Raw genomic sequence first — 12,832 nt, 5'->3', positions numbered from 1 at the left:
CACGTTTTTCAGAACATATCCCTGTGGTCAAGCACCACATGACTGCATTAGGATGGTGAGGCAAGGATATGGAGGCTGTAGGATATGTGTTTCCTCACTGGATGGAGGGATGGAGGATGGATGGAGAGATGGGTGGATGCACGAATCAGTGAATGGACAGACAGACAGTTGGGTGGGTAGATTCATGGATAGACGGACCGATGGTTAGCAGGCTATATACAGCAGCCTTCACGGAAGGTGTCAGGGGGGAACTGAGCTTCAGAAATCAGGAGGCTGTCTAGAGTCCCTTCCACCCATTACTCCATGCACTCTGCTCATCTCATGGGAGCCCTTTAAGCCCCTTTTCCACATTGCCTGGTTCCTCTCTAGGTCAGAAAAGAGAAGGAGGCGTAATATCTGGTTAGAAGTCTCTAGGAGTTGCTCAGCCCTTCCACTGGGAGGCATCATGGCAGCTGTACAAAACCTGCCTTTCCTATAGCTCAACTTAGGCTCTGTCTTGAAGTCTCTTTGCACCTGAGGGCGGTGAAGCCATCCAGCAACGTTCAGGTACGATTCATCACTTCAGTGGCTTCTCGGGTCCCTTCTCCAGGTACCTCTTCTGGGGCTGACTCAACAACGTGGGACTTACCCCCAGCCACACTGGTAATTGGGAAGGGCTTCACTTCCTGGAGGGTCCTAGGTCCACACATTGCTGTCTGTTGAGGTAGCCACATCCCTGTTGAGTCTTTGGTTGGCATGGTCTCTGCTACCATCTTTGTCATGGTCTCTGCTACCATCTTAGGATATGGCTGCTTGTCCAGACCACAGAGTCCTTAGGCTAACCACATGTACAGTCAGAGAGGACTGAAGGCTGCCACAGTCCCCACTTGATCCTGATCCCTGAGCCAATGCTAAGGCACCCCTGTGAGGCTTGATGCACTGGGAACCTCAAGAAAAGACTTGCCACCATAACAATAAGCAAATGGCTGCCCTGTTTTTACTGTGTGCCAAGCCTCCTAACAGCCCCACGTGACAGGCCAGCTGTTCACTGGATTCATGAAGGATCAAACTGAGGCACAGAAGGGTTAAGCAACTCGCCTACACTTACCAGGCTGATAAATGGCAGCGTGGGACTGAGCCCAGGCAGCTGGGTGCCAGCATCTGTATTCTTAATCAGTAGGCAAAACCGCCTCTGCCCATGGCGCCTCACAAAAGTCCCTTGACTTTTCAATGTCATTAAAGACAAAAAAGGGCGGAGGAAATGTTCCAGATTACAGAAGGCTAAAGAGCCACGGTGAGTGAACGCAATATTCAAGCCTACGCAGAATCCTGTACTGCAGGCACATAGAGTGCCAAGGACATGATGGGGTCAACAAATAAGATTGCAGTGTGGGTGGTGGGTTAGATGAAAGTCCTGTCTCAATATAAACTTGTGACATTGATGACTATACCGTGGTAATGTAAGAAAATATCCCTATTCCTGGGAAATACTCATTAAAGAATTTAGGATAAAGCTCATGATGAGCGTAACTTACCTTCAAGTGTTCAGGAAAAATAATTGTCTGTATACACATACAGACAGACAAACACATACATGCATACATACGCACAGGTACATACATACACATACATACACACACATATATACGTACATACATACCCATGTGTGTTCATATAGAACAGGGACAACAAAGCAAACAGAGTAAAATGTTAGCAACAGGTACATCTTGGTAAAGGCTGTAAGGATATTCTCTGTACTATTTTTTTACTTTTACAACTTTTCATAAACTTGAAATTACTTACAAATTTTAAAATGTCTTAAAAAGATGGTCTATGTTCCAAGACCCCTTTTCCAGCCTCCTTATTGCTGTCCTAGAATTCTTCCCCTCTTCCTCCCACCTTCTTCTGAGCCCCCAGCTTGGCAGCTCTCCTTTATTACAGGGAGGTGGAAACAGGACCGACCCAGCCAGCATTCCTCTTGATTCTTCTACCTAGACTGTATCCATTTAAAAAGTGTTGCCCGGCACGGTGACTCACGTCTATAATCCCAGTGAGTCAGGAGGCCAAGGCAGGAGAATCAGTAGAGGCCAGAAGCTCAAGACAAGCCTGGACACCATAATAAGACCCATTTCTTTAAAAATTTCAAAAAATTAGCCATGGTGGCACACATCTGCAGTCCCAGCTATTCAGGAGGCTGAGTGGGGAGGATCTCTTATGCCTAGGAGGTGGTGGCTGCAGTGAGCCATGATCGCACCACTGCACTCCAGTCAGGGCAACAGAGTGAGACCCACTCTCTTAAAAAAGAAAACAAAAAGGGTCAAGGCCCAGCAGGCTTTGTTCACCACTACTGCCTGCACTCAAAGAGGTCACCAAAACCGGGGTGCATGGTGGGGCAGGGACCAAGTGCGGGGCGTGGCTGTCTCCCCTCACCTTCTGTAACAGGCAAAATTCCAGGTGCCCACAGTGCATCCACCACAGCTTTAAGCGGTGTGGAACCTGTGACCAGGGGATGGGGCAACTTCCATTCTCCTGAGCTTGGAGAAACCATCTTGAGGTGACCAGAAACCTCCTTCCATACAGGGCCTTCCTCACACAGGTGCAGCTGGTACAGGGGATTGATGCAGAGACCCAACCACCATGCCAGGGAGTCTTTTTAACAGAGGAGAGTCTTGGACGAGGTGTTAAAGAAAATGTAGGGTTTTTATTAGCTTAGAAGAGAAAGGAATTTCACACAGCCAGCAAGGAGCCAAGTGCTGGGAGGCAGAAAGAAAATGAGCCACAGGGGACAGCAAAGGATGGGACTTGCCCTGAGGGCAATGGCCTTGGAGCCCTGCTAGAGTGCCCAGGTGTCTGCTCCCCTCTGATGTGGCCACACTGCTAAAAGTCATGTTCTAGGGTGGCTGGGGAGGGACTTTGACCAGTCTCTGACCAAAGGGTGGTCTCCACTGGCTGGATGGGTCTGAGAATGAGTCAGAGACATGGGGCACCATGGTCCAGATTTAATTCTGCCTTACCCAGGGCAAATGCTGGCCCCCTTTTTCTGTTCGGGGTCATGGAAGGAGAGATTTAGGGTGAGCGATTAGGAAATTTCCAAAAACCTGTCTCTCCTTCCATCAAAACAATGAACATTGCCAGGAGTTTGTGATGTGTGTGATCTGTAAGTGGGAGATGTGTGTGAGTGTGGGTGTGTGTGCACATGTGAGCAGGTGCACACATGTGCATAAGTGTGGGTGTCAGCGCGTGTGATTGCCTGCATGCATGTGTGAGCGTGGGTGGGTGGGTAACAGGGTGCACCTATGTGACCTGGGGGGTTTGCTGGGACCAGGGCTGGGCAGAGGGCATGGCAGACACTGACCCTGAGCTCGGGCTGGAGCCCTTGGAGCCTGCAGTTTCAGGGATAGGTGGAAAGGAGGTGGGGACAGGAAGGTCACTACACAGCCCAGAGAAAGCAGGGGAGACCAGGAGCCAAGGGTTCCCCCAAGTGCCATCAGTGCAAGGTTCTTGGGACTCCTCTTTAACATAAAACCGACCCCTGAGGGAGCGAAGCCTTATTTACTCCTAAATTGGAACACCAAGGGAGTCCTCATCTCAGCAGCTGTGCGGTCCTGACAGGTTGTGTCTCCCCAGGGAAGCATCTGAGAATGGTGGAGGTGGAAGGCGCCGGAGGCTCAGGAGACAGCTGTGTCCTCTCCTGGAGGAACATGTCAGGGAGGGTGCTGGAGGCCTCCTAGTCCAGCAGCAGAGGGCAGAGAGCTGCAGGAGAGCCCCGAGGCAAGATCTGGGGTGGAAGGAAGGGCATCCAAGGCCATGTGGCAAACCTGCTCAGCTCCCACTGAGGTTCAGCCAGGGGAGGCTGAGAGCCAAAGCTGGGGCACCTCTCCCACAGAGAGCCACGGGCCCCCTTCCTGCAACCTTCAGAGTCGGAAGGGGCGAGTATCTACACAGCAGGATGTGGGCAAGATGAGGAGTGGCCAGGGCAGAGTTCAGAGGCAAAGGGAAGCTGGTGGGAGTCTGAGATCTGTGTATTCCGGGCATCTCCTATTCATAAATCATCCTAGTCAGATAACATGCATTGATTACGCATTTGCCTCCCACCACGCCCGCGCTGGAAGCTGGGTTCAAAACTATGAGTAAGATGTGTCACTTGTCCTTTAGGGAGTTCACAGTACAGGAGGAGACAGACAACACGTGTTACTAGGAAACAGTGAAAAGATGAGCCCATGTCCTTGAGCACCCGGGTGATAAGGGAGAGCTTTCTGGAGAAGGAAGCCTTAAAGGATAAGCCACCAGGCAAGGACAGGTGGAGCCACACTCATGCAAGGGTGTCCACGAATGGTGCTGAGTGACAGCCTGGCCAGTGGGCAGGAATCGCAAGCAGACATGAGGGGGGCACACATGACTGGGAATGCAGCAGAAGGGCATGAGGGGTGAACTGGGGCATGCCGCAGTGGCTCTCCGGGGACTTTATCTTGTAGGCGACAGATCATATGTGGAAAGCGGCAAGAGGAAGAGTGACCTGGTCCCCTGTGCAAGAAGGGTCGATCTCCCTGGCCCCGGATCGAGGGGCAGAGGCCAGTTTGGAGACTGTTGCAGTGAGTAGGGCAAGGAATGCTGAGCCTGAATCAGACCTCGGTGGGTGTGATGCTAGGAGGGGAGAGGTTGGAGAAAATTTGGGAGAAAATCCCCTTTGGCTTGCAGAGTGATTTGTGATGAGGGAGAGGGAGAGGAAGCCTTAAGGACAGAGTCCATTTGTCTGTGGATGAAGTCTGGGCTGGGATCAGGTTTATAAGTTTGGATGGGAAGGGGTGCCAGAAACTGGGAAGCTGTCCACAGCTCAAGTTCAAGCAATCATCCTCCAGAGGGGATTGTCACAATGTTGTAAGGAGAAGAATTCATCAAGCCAGAGTTCTGGGAGCAGTAGTGGGCACACAGAAGGGGCGTGGAGGGGAAGGAGATGCCACTCACGTGGGACTCGAGAGAAGTGACACTGAGAGGGCAAGTTCGGCTCCTACTAGAATGTTCCATTACAGACATGGGGCTTTGGGCATAAAATATGGAAGCAGGACATCAACAGGAGAGTTGTATTTCACCAAAAACCTGGCCTTTGTAGGGGACGGGGGTGAAGGCAGTTCCAGGAGAAGCTGATGCCCACTCTCTTTTGAAAAATGAACAGGAGCCCCCTAGGCAGACCACGAGAAGAATTCTTAGCAGAGCAACAGTGGGTGTGAAAGGGAGAAGGGCTGTGACCCGCCCACAACCAGTGTCAGGGACCCATAGGAGATGGGAGAGGAGAGCAAGGCCAGATCGGGAAGGCTCCTGTGTTCCACTAAAGAGCTTGACCTTGATCCTGTAGGTGGTGGGGAGCCAGGCAGCATCTTGAGCACGATGAGGGTGTGCTCCACCAGGTTTCTAAAGCTGCCCCTGGTGTCAGCTCAAGGAGGCACTGGAAGCTCAGATAAAGCAGAGCTGCTGAGAAGTCACTGCAGTAGCCCAGGAAGGCACTGTTGAGAGCCTGAATTAATGGGAAATAGAGAAGGGAGGACAGGCCAGAGACCCACTACGTTAATCAGGACTTGAGAACTCATGAACCGTAGGGGATCTTGGTGAAGGAAGAGGCTTAGATTCTAAGGAGCCAGAGGAGTATAGAGTCACCCACCCAGAGATGCCAGAAGGAAGGGGGCTTGTCAGGAGGGTGAACGGCCCCATTCATGAGCTGGGGAGGCCTGGGCTGAGGCACACTTGGGAGTTCCAGGTCTACAATTCCTAATCTGAACCCATTAGGGCCAGATTAATTCAGATTCAATATTTTCTTTTCTTTCTTTCCTTTTTTTTTTTTTTTTTTTTTGAGATGGGGTTTTGCTCTTGTTGCCCAGGTTGGAGTACAATGGCATGATCACAGCTCACTGCATCCTCCGCCTCCCTGGTTCAAGCGATTCTCCTGCCTCAACTTCCCAAGTAGCTGGGATTACAGGTGCCCGCCACCATGCTTGGCTAATTTTTTTGTGTTTTTAGTAGAAACGGGGTTTCCTCATATAGGTTAGGCTGGTCTCGAACTCCTGACCTCAGGTCATCTGCCCGCCTTGGCCTTCCAAAGTGCTGGGATTACAGGCATGAACCACCATCCTCAACCTCAATATTTTCCTTTTAAGATAAAAGTGTTTTTTAGAGATGGGGGTCTCACTATGTTGCTCAGGCTGGTCTGGAACTTCTGGACTCAAGCAATACACTAGTCTCAGCCTCTACCTGGGATTACAGGCACAAGCCACCATGCCTAGCTAGATTTAATATTTTCTGGAGGTAAGAAGGTAAAACATAATTCCCTCTATATATGCATGATCATACCCTTGCTGGGATCTGGGGCAGCAGCCCATAGTCAAACACGTTGACATTCCTGCAGCCAACATATGAATATTCATTCACACGAAGTGGCTACATAGGGACAGCAAATAACCTCCTATTAGGGCCTATCAAGGTTTTCCACCAAATGAGTTTGGAAAATCCCCTAGGTTTTTGGACCTAGGGATCAAGGATGAGAGATGTTGCATCAGCATCTATGGCAGCTAAAGATCCAGCATGAGGACCCTTGGAAAGGGACAGAAAGAGAGGCAAGAACAGAGCCCCGGGAACAACCAGGTGGGGTGGAGACAGGAGAGGACCCAGCAGAGGAGGCTGAGAGGAAGCAGGCAGAGGAGGGGAAGAGGAGGAGGAGAAAGGCTGACCCAAGCCCTTGGAGCAGGCACAGTGCTGCAGAAAGGCAGAGGGAGAGAAAGCCCAAATGCCCCCTGCACTATTCATTAGGTCAAGGGAGGCCTCGGCCGGCCAGTGGGATGTCAGTGGTGAGATAGGGCAGGAATCAGGAGGGAGAGGAGGGTGCAGACGTGGGAACAGCCTGTGAAAGACACCCCATGCATGAGTCTTGGCCAAGAAAGAAATGAATCAGGGCAGTAGCCAGACTGATGAGCAAGAAACCCAGCAGGGTTGCAGGACTGGAGTCTCAATGAGCAGCAACTAGGCCACAGGAAGGAAAGTGGGTTAAAAGACAATGGCGTGGGACAGGCGCGGTGGCTTGCACCTATAATCCTAGCACTTTGGGAGGTTGAGGCAGGCGGATCACTTGAGGTCAGGAGTTTGAGACCAGCCTGGCCAACATGGTGAAAACCTGACTACCAAAAATACAAAAATTAGCCGGGTGTGGTGGCCCACGCCTGTAGTCCCAGCTATTCAGGAGGCTGAGGCAGAAGAATAGTTTGAACCCAGGCGGTGGAGGTTGCAGTGAGCCGAGATCCTGCCACTGCACTCCAGCCTGGGTGACAGAGTGAGATACCATCCCAAAACAAATAAGCAAAAAAAGACAATGGTGTGTGTCCACCAAAAGACGTATGCAAAATGCCACGTCATCTTTATCCGTCATCGCTGCACACTGAAAACAACCCAGATATCCAACAGTTCCAGAATGGGTAAATAAATGGTGAAGTGTTCACCCAGTGGAATCAGCAATGAAGAAAAACCAACCATGCTACTCACAATAACATGGATGAATCTTACAGACCCAATAGCGGGCATGGGAATTCATGTACATCACTGTGTGTGCCTCCTACCTGAATTTAAAACCATTAAAGATGATAAAATGTAAGGTTTCGGATGTGGAGCAGCCTGGGAGATGACAAGGTCCAAGGTGTCACCAGCAGTTCACACGGGTTATTGTAAAACACCTATGGAAGACTATTTTTGAAAGTGGATGATGCTGTACTATTTTTTCACAGACTCTGTCCTATGAGGCTGCCAGTCCCAGCTGCCCCTTCTCCACCTGTCCCCAGTTCTGCTCCCTGACTCCTTTGCAGCTTCCCCCGTGGACACCGGACCCTGAACTTTCACTCACTCGCTCACTCACACTCAGACACGCACACCACACCACACAGCACCCCACACAGCACACGGCACACCGTCACAAGGGCCAGACTTGGATAAGGATGTGAGTGAAACAGCATGTGGGGAAGCAGACCAGGAGGTCTATACTGAAGGCTTTCCTATTGAGTCAAGCTGCTTATGCCAAGCTCCTTCTCCCCTTGGGATGAGCTCCTTCCCGGGCAGCTCTTCCAGCTGTCACGCCAGCTTGACTTCTGAGAATTCTCCCTCTCCCTCTGTCCACACACCAGTCACTCCAGAGCCTGAATGCATGTGACACAGGACATACGGGAAAGGCCATAGGAAACAATGACTGGTAGCTGCCTGCAACCGCAGCTATTGTTCATTAATGAATTAATGAATTCTCATCATCCCAAAATTGTTAAAATGTTCCCAAGTCTTCATTTTCTCTTCAATATGTCTGAATTTATTTATTTATTTTTATTTTTATTTTTGAGTCAGAATCTCACTCTGTCGCCCAGACTGTAGTGCAGTGGCACGATCTCGGCTCACTGCCACCTCTGCCTCCTGGGTTCAAGCGATTCTCCTGCTTTAGCCTTCCAAGTAGCTGAGATTACAGGTGCATGCCACCACACCCAGCTAATTTTTGTATTTTTTAGTAGAGACGAGGTTTCACCACGTTGGCCAGGCTGGTCTCGAACTCCTTACCTCAAGTGATCCACCCGCCTTAACCTCCCAAAGTGCTGGGATTATAGGCAGAAGCCACTGTGTCTGGCCGTCTGAATTGATTCTTAAAGAAAATAGGTTGGAGAGGCCTGAGAGTGGCAGCTCTGTCGGAGTGACAGTTCACAGAAGTCTCAAATTCACACTCAGCAGGCAGAAGCAGTGCCTGTCTGTGAGAAGCTGAGAGTTTCCTTGGAGGGCGGCTCCTGGGGGGTTCTGGGCAGCACAAGCTAAGCCCTGTGCAGAGATTCTAGGTCGGCAGGAGAGTGACCTAATTAAACACACAGGCTTGTTCTTAGACAAGGAGCCCCAGTTAAGGCCCCTGGGTAACCACAGCACAGAGGCACAGCCCTAGAGGTGACCGGAATAATTCTCATTTTTAAGTAGCAGCCACTTTTTTTTTTTTTTTAATTATCAAAGTAGTACACAGTCATCATAGAATGTTTAGAAAATATAGAAAGTACAGGATAGGAAATGCTATCTACTAGAAATAACCGCTATTTTTGCTTATTTCCTTCCTGGTCTTCTTTTTATACATATTTACATATTTAACGACTGAGGGGAAATGCTTATTCACAAGTGTAAGTGAAAAACTATATAAAATTATAAACTGCACAATCCCAAATTTGTTCTGCAAATTAGGATGGTCATACATACACAGTTCTGTGTCCTGTTTATTTCATTCAATATTCAAGATCAACATCTCCTTTAAGTCATTAAATATTCAGCAACTTGATTTTTAATGGTTTCAGAATGTCCATCATATAGAATAGTGTATACACTCTTCCCCTGTAATGGGGCATTTAGTGGCTTCCAATTTTTCAAATAACTCTTTCATGAGCCTCCCTGTATATCTTTAATTATTATCTTGAGCTAGATTTCTAGAAGTGAAAACTCTTGTTTTGCATTGCCAGATGGCTTCCTGAAAATCCCCAGCCATTGGCACTTCCACGTAATATAGAAAGTATAGAAAAGTGACTAAGTATGGGACATCTTGGTTCCTGTAATAACAACCTGAGGTTCCTTTTTTTTTTTTGAGACAGAGTTTTGCTCTCATTGCCCAGGCTGGAGTGCAATGGTGCGATCTCAGCTCACTGTAACTCCCACCTCCTAGGTTCAAGCAATTTTCCTGCCTCAGCCTCCCCAAGTAGCTGGGATTACAGGCATGCACCACCACGCCTGGCTAATTTTGTATTTTTAGTAGAGATGGGGCTTCACCATGTTGGTCAGGCTGGTCTCAAACTCCTGACCTCAGGTGATCCACCTGCCTTGGTTTCCCAAAGGACTGTGATGACAGCTCAGCTTCTTTATCAACTAACAGCTGATCCAGATCAAATAGAGGACACTGCAAGCAAGGAATCAGGTCCTCAGAGCTGTCTGGTGCTTTGTGACTGAGCACAGCCAACACTGTCTCCTAGCAGGAGTCACCTTTCACCAGGTTAGGCTGCTGTAACCAACAACTCCAGAATTTTAGGGGATTACAGCCAGCACGGTTTATTTCTCATGCACATTATTCATAAAATATGGGTCAACTGTGGCTTTACTCCATGTCTTCTTAGTCTGAGACCCAAGCTGAAGGAACAGCCCAGCTCCTACCTCCATCCTCATGGTCACGGACAAAGACACAAAGCAGAAGTCCACAATGGCCCTTAAAGCTTTGACTTGGACTTGGCGTGTACAACTCCCACCCTCTTCCAAGCCTAAAGCTGAAGAAGCAAGGGAATACACTCCTCCCACGGGAAGGTGCTCCAGGTCCCGTGGCCTGGGGTGATACAGACAGATCCTGTTACAGAGTGGACAGAAGAGAACTGGGAACAAGGATACAATCTGCCACAGCTGTGAGCAATCAGAAACGATGCTTAGTGTTCATCATCACTAAATCTGACATCAGGAACGTCTGGCACCCGGCATCCCACCTCATACTGGAAAATCCCATGCCCTAGAAGCCTTCTCCAATGGCCGATGAGAAGGATCCCCTAGGTTTGACTTTTGTGCCAATAAAAGGAAAAAAATAAAATATATGTGCATTGTGTCTGTTTATGAACATATATTTATAAGTAGCTCCATGTAAAATGGTGAAGGTATGCTGTTAAATTTTTTAAAGGCAAAAGTAAAATTATATGTATGACAGGCTACCATTTATTTATTTAACTGAACGTCAGGAGGGAGGCTTGGTTTTCCCGGTATACTCTTCTTATAACTTGGATTTTTTTCTTTTGTTTAGATTATCTTTTCCAAGAAATGTTTTCTCATTACGAATTTTAAAAATTGTCCTTTCTCATGCACATCACATATCTCTCTGTCTATGCTTCCTTCATTGCTCCCACGTTGGGAAATGCCCTGAATTCCGAGTCCTACAGCCTGAGAAAGCAGAGTTTTCAGAAAGCACTAGAAAACCCAAGAAGAACAAATACCAAGAGCTACAAAGCCATAAAAGAGCTCATGCTCCAACAGGCCAACCCACTTCCTGAGGTTACAGACCACACTCCCTCACCACCGGCCTGATAAGCCCCTCTGAGTAAGGTGAGATCTACAGATAGGGCTGAACTCTTGCGTGAGTCAGGAGTCTCGCTCCAGTGAAGGAGGTGGAGAGGGGGGAAGGAAAGGAAGAGACAGACAGAGAGCAGCAACACGTGCAAAGGAAGCCAGGACTGGATGAGATGTAGGCCAGTGGTGCCCCCAAGATCAGAGACTCTACAGATGGGGCTGCCTACTATACCATCGGCTGCCGAGACCTCTCCTCTGTCTTCTTCACATGCCCACTCCTGCTCCAAATGTCCCATATAGCACATGCTTGCTGCGAACAGCTCCCTTCGCAGAAATCTCAAGGGCTGACATTTTTACCATCTGGAGGCGTGGAACCAGGACAGCACCCATAGGAACAGGAGCTAAAGTCAGAGATAACATGAGGGCATGGTATCTAGGGAAATGGTGGAAATTCTGAGGAGTATTTTAGATTTCTAAAAGGCATTGAATTTGGAGTGCAAGCCAGTCTTATGTCTAAATAAGCCTAGAGCCCACAGTGGTCACTGGGTTTCACAAGCAAAGGTAGTGAATATAGAATGTTCTTGCATGAGTGGTGGCAAGGTTGGTCTGCATCACTCATCATCTGCTGTGAATTTTTTTCAGGGGAAGCTCACATCCTCAGAGGCCTTTGGCTCACCCTAGAAAGATTCAAAATGCCCTGGAGAAATGCTGTAGTCAACAGCATATTTGCACATTTGCACATTTGCACAGGACGCTGTGTCAGTCACTGATCTGGAACACTTTGCTTGCTTACCTGCTTGAGCTATTGGTGCAAGAGCCACACGCAGATGGACTAGCACGGGCTCCTGGGCTCCCTGAGTCAGTTCCACAGAACCTGGGATCAACAAGGGGTTACTCGAGTTACATGGAACAAACAGAAGACATGATTAAATACACTTAGGGAACATTGGAATAAGCAGGAGTTGTGATTACAGGAATCCTCGGAGCTGTGACGCTTTGATATGCATAATGAGCCCCCAAGAAAGAAATACAATAGAGAGTGTATCTCATATTCCTTTGACCGTGGAATCTTTCAGAACAGCATCCCAGCCAGGGTTCCAAGGAACACATTTTGGAAGCCTCAAGTAATTCCAAGGTCAGCAGGCAACAACCAGGCAAGCCTAGCAAAAACAGAACTTTTGGGAATGAAAATGGGGATACTCTGACTTGGCTTTTACATCCCAACCAGGGCCAGTTTCCATCCGGAAATACTTTTGCCAGGCCTGCCACAACCCGAGACCCTCCACATCATGCAGATTTGGTTTAGCCAAAGGTACCATGGAAGTCTATACCCCAACCCATTAACTGTAGAGACTGCAGAGGAGTGGGATTAGAGTGACTGAGGAGAAACATTCCCATCCTACTTTATACACTCCTATTTTATTTTATTTTTAAATAACGAGGATGTATTTCTTTTTAAATTTCTATGTATGTAGTAGATGTGGCCCTTCAGGAAGACTCAAGAGAGCACGGAGCTTATCTTTTTTGTTCCATAGCATACCCACAGTATCTATAGAGACTGGCACATAGTAGGTGCACTCTCAACGTTTATTGAATGAGTCAAGCTGTGAAAGGGTGAAGACAGGATAAGAGGGAAGAAGGCAGAGACTGAAAAACATACTAAAGGACAAGGAAAAAATGAGTTCAAACTTTTAAAAATGAGACTGAGTGCAGTGGCTTAGGCCTGTAATCCCAGCACTTTGGGACACTGAGGAGGGCGGATTACCTGTGGCCAGGA

The 12,832-nt window shown here is 48.5% G+C and overlaps 1 protein-coding gene across 1 annotated transcript in view; it reads right to left on the bottom strand.

The window, feature by feature from the left end:
• Nucleotides 1–11,918, bottom strand: part of NT5DC4 (5'-nucleotidase domain containing 4) — a 31,764-nt gene extending 19,846 nt beyond the window's left edge. The window contains exon 1 of the mRNA XM_026449176.2: nt 11,849–11,918. The gene's annotated coding sequence lies outside the window, so the exon portion shown is untranslated. The remainder of the gene's footprint in view (nt 1–11,848) is intronic.
• Nucleotides 11,919–12,832: the final 914 nt, after the last annotated feature.

The sequence above is a fragment of the Piliocolobus tephrosceles genome, chromosome 15 (assembly GCF_002776525.5).
Source record: "Piliocolobus tephrosceles isolate RC106 chromosome 15, ASM277652v3, whole genome shotgun sequence".
Classification (NCBI taxonomy): domain Eukaryota; kingdom Metazoa; phylum Chordata; class Mammalia; order Primates; family Cercopithecidae; genus Piliocolobus; species Piliocolobus tephrosceles.
The sequence above is the reverse complement of the archived record's forward strand: the minus strand, read 5'-3'. Positions and strand labels throughout refer to the sequence as shown.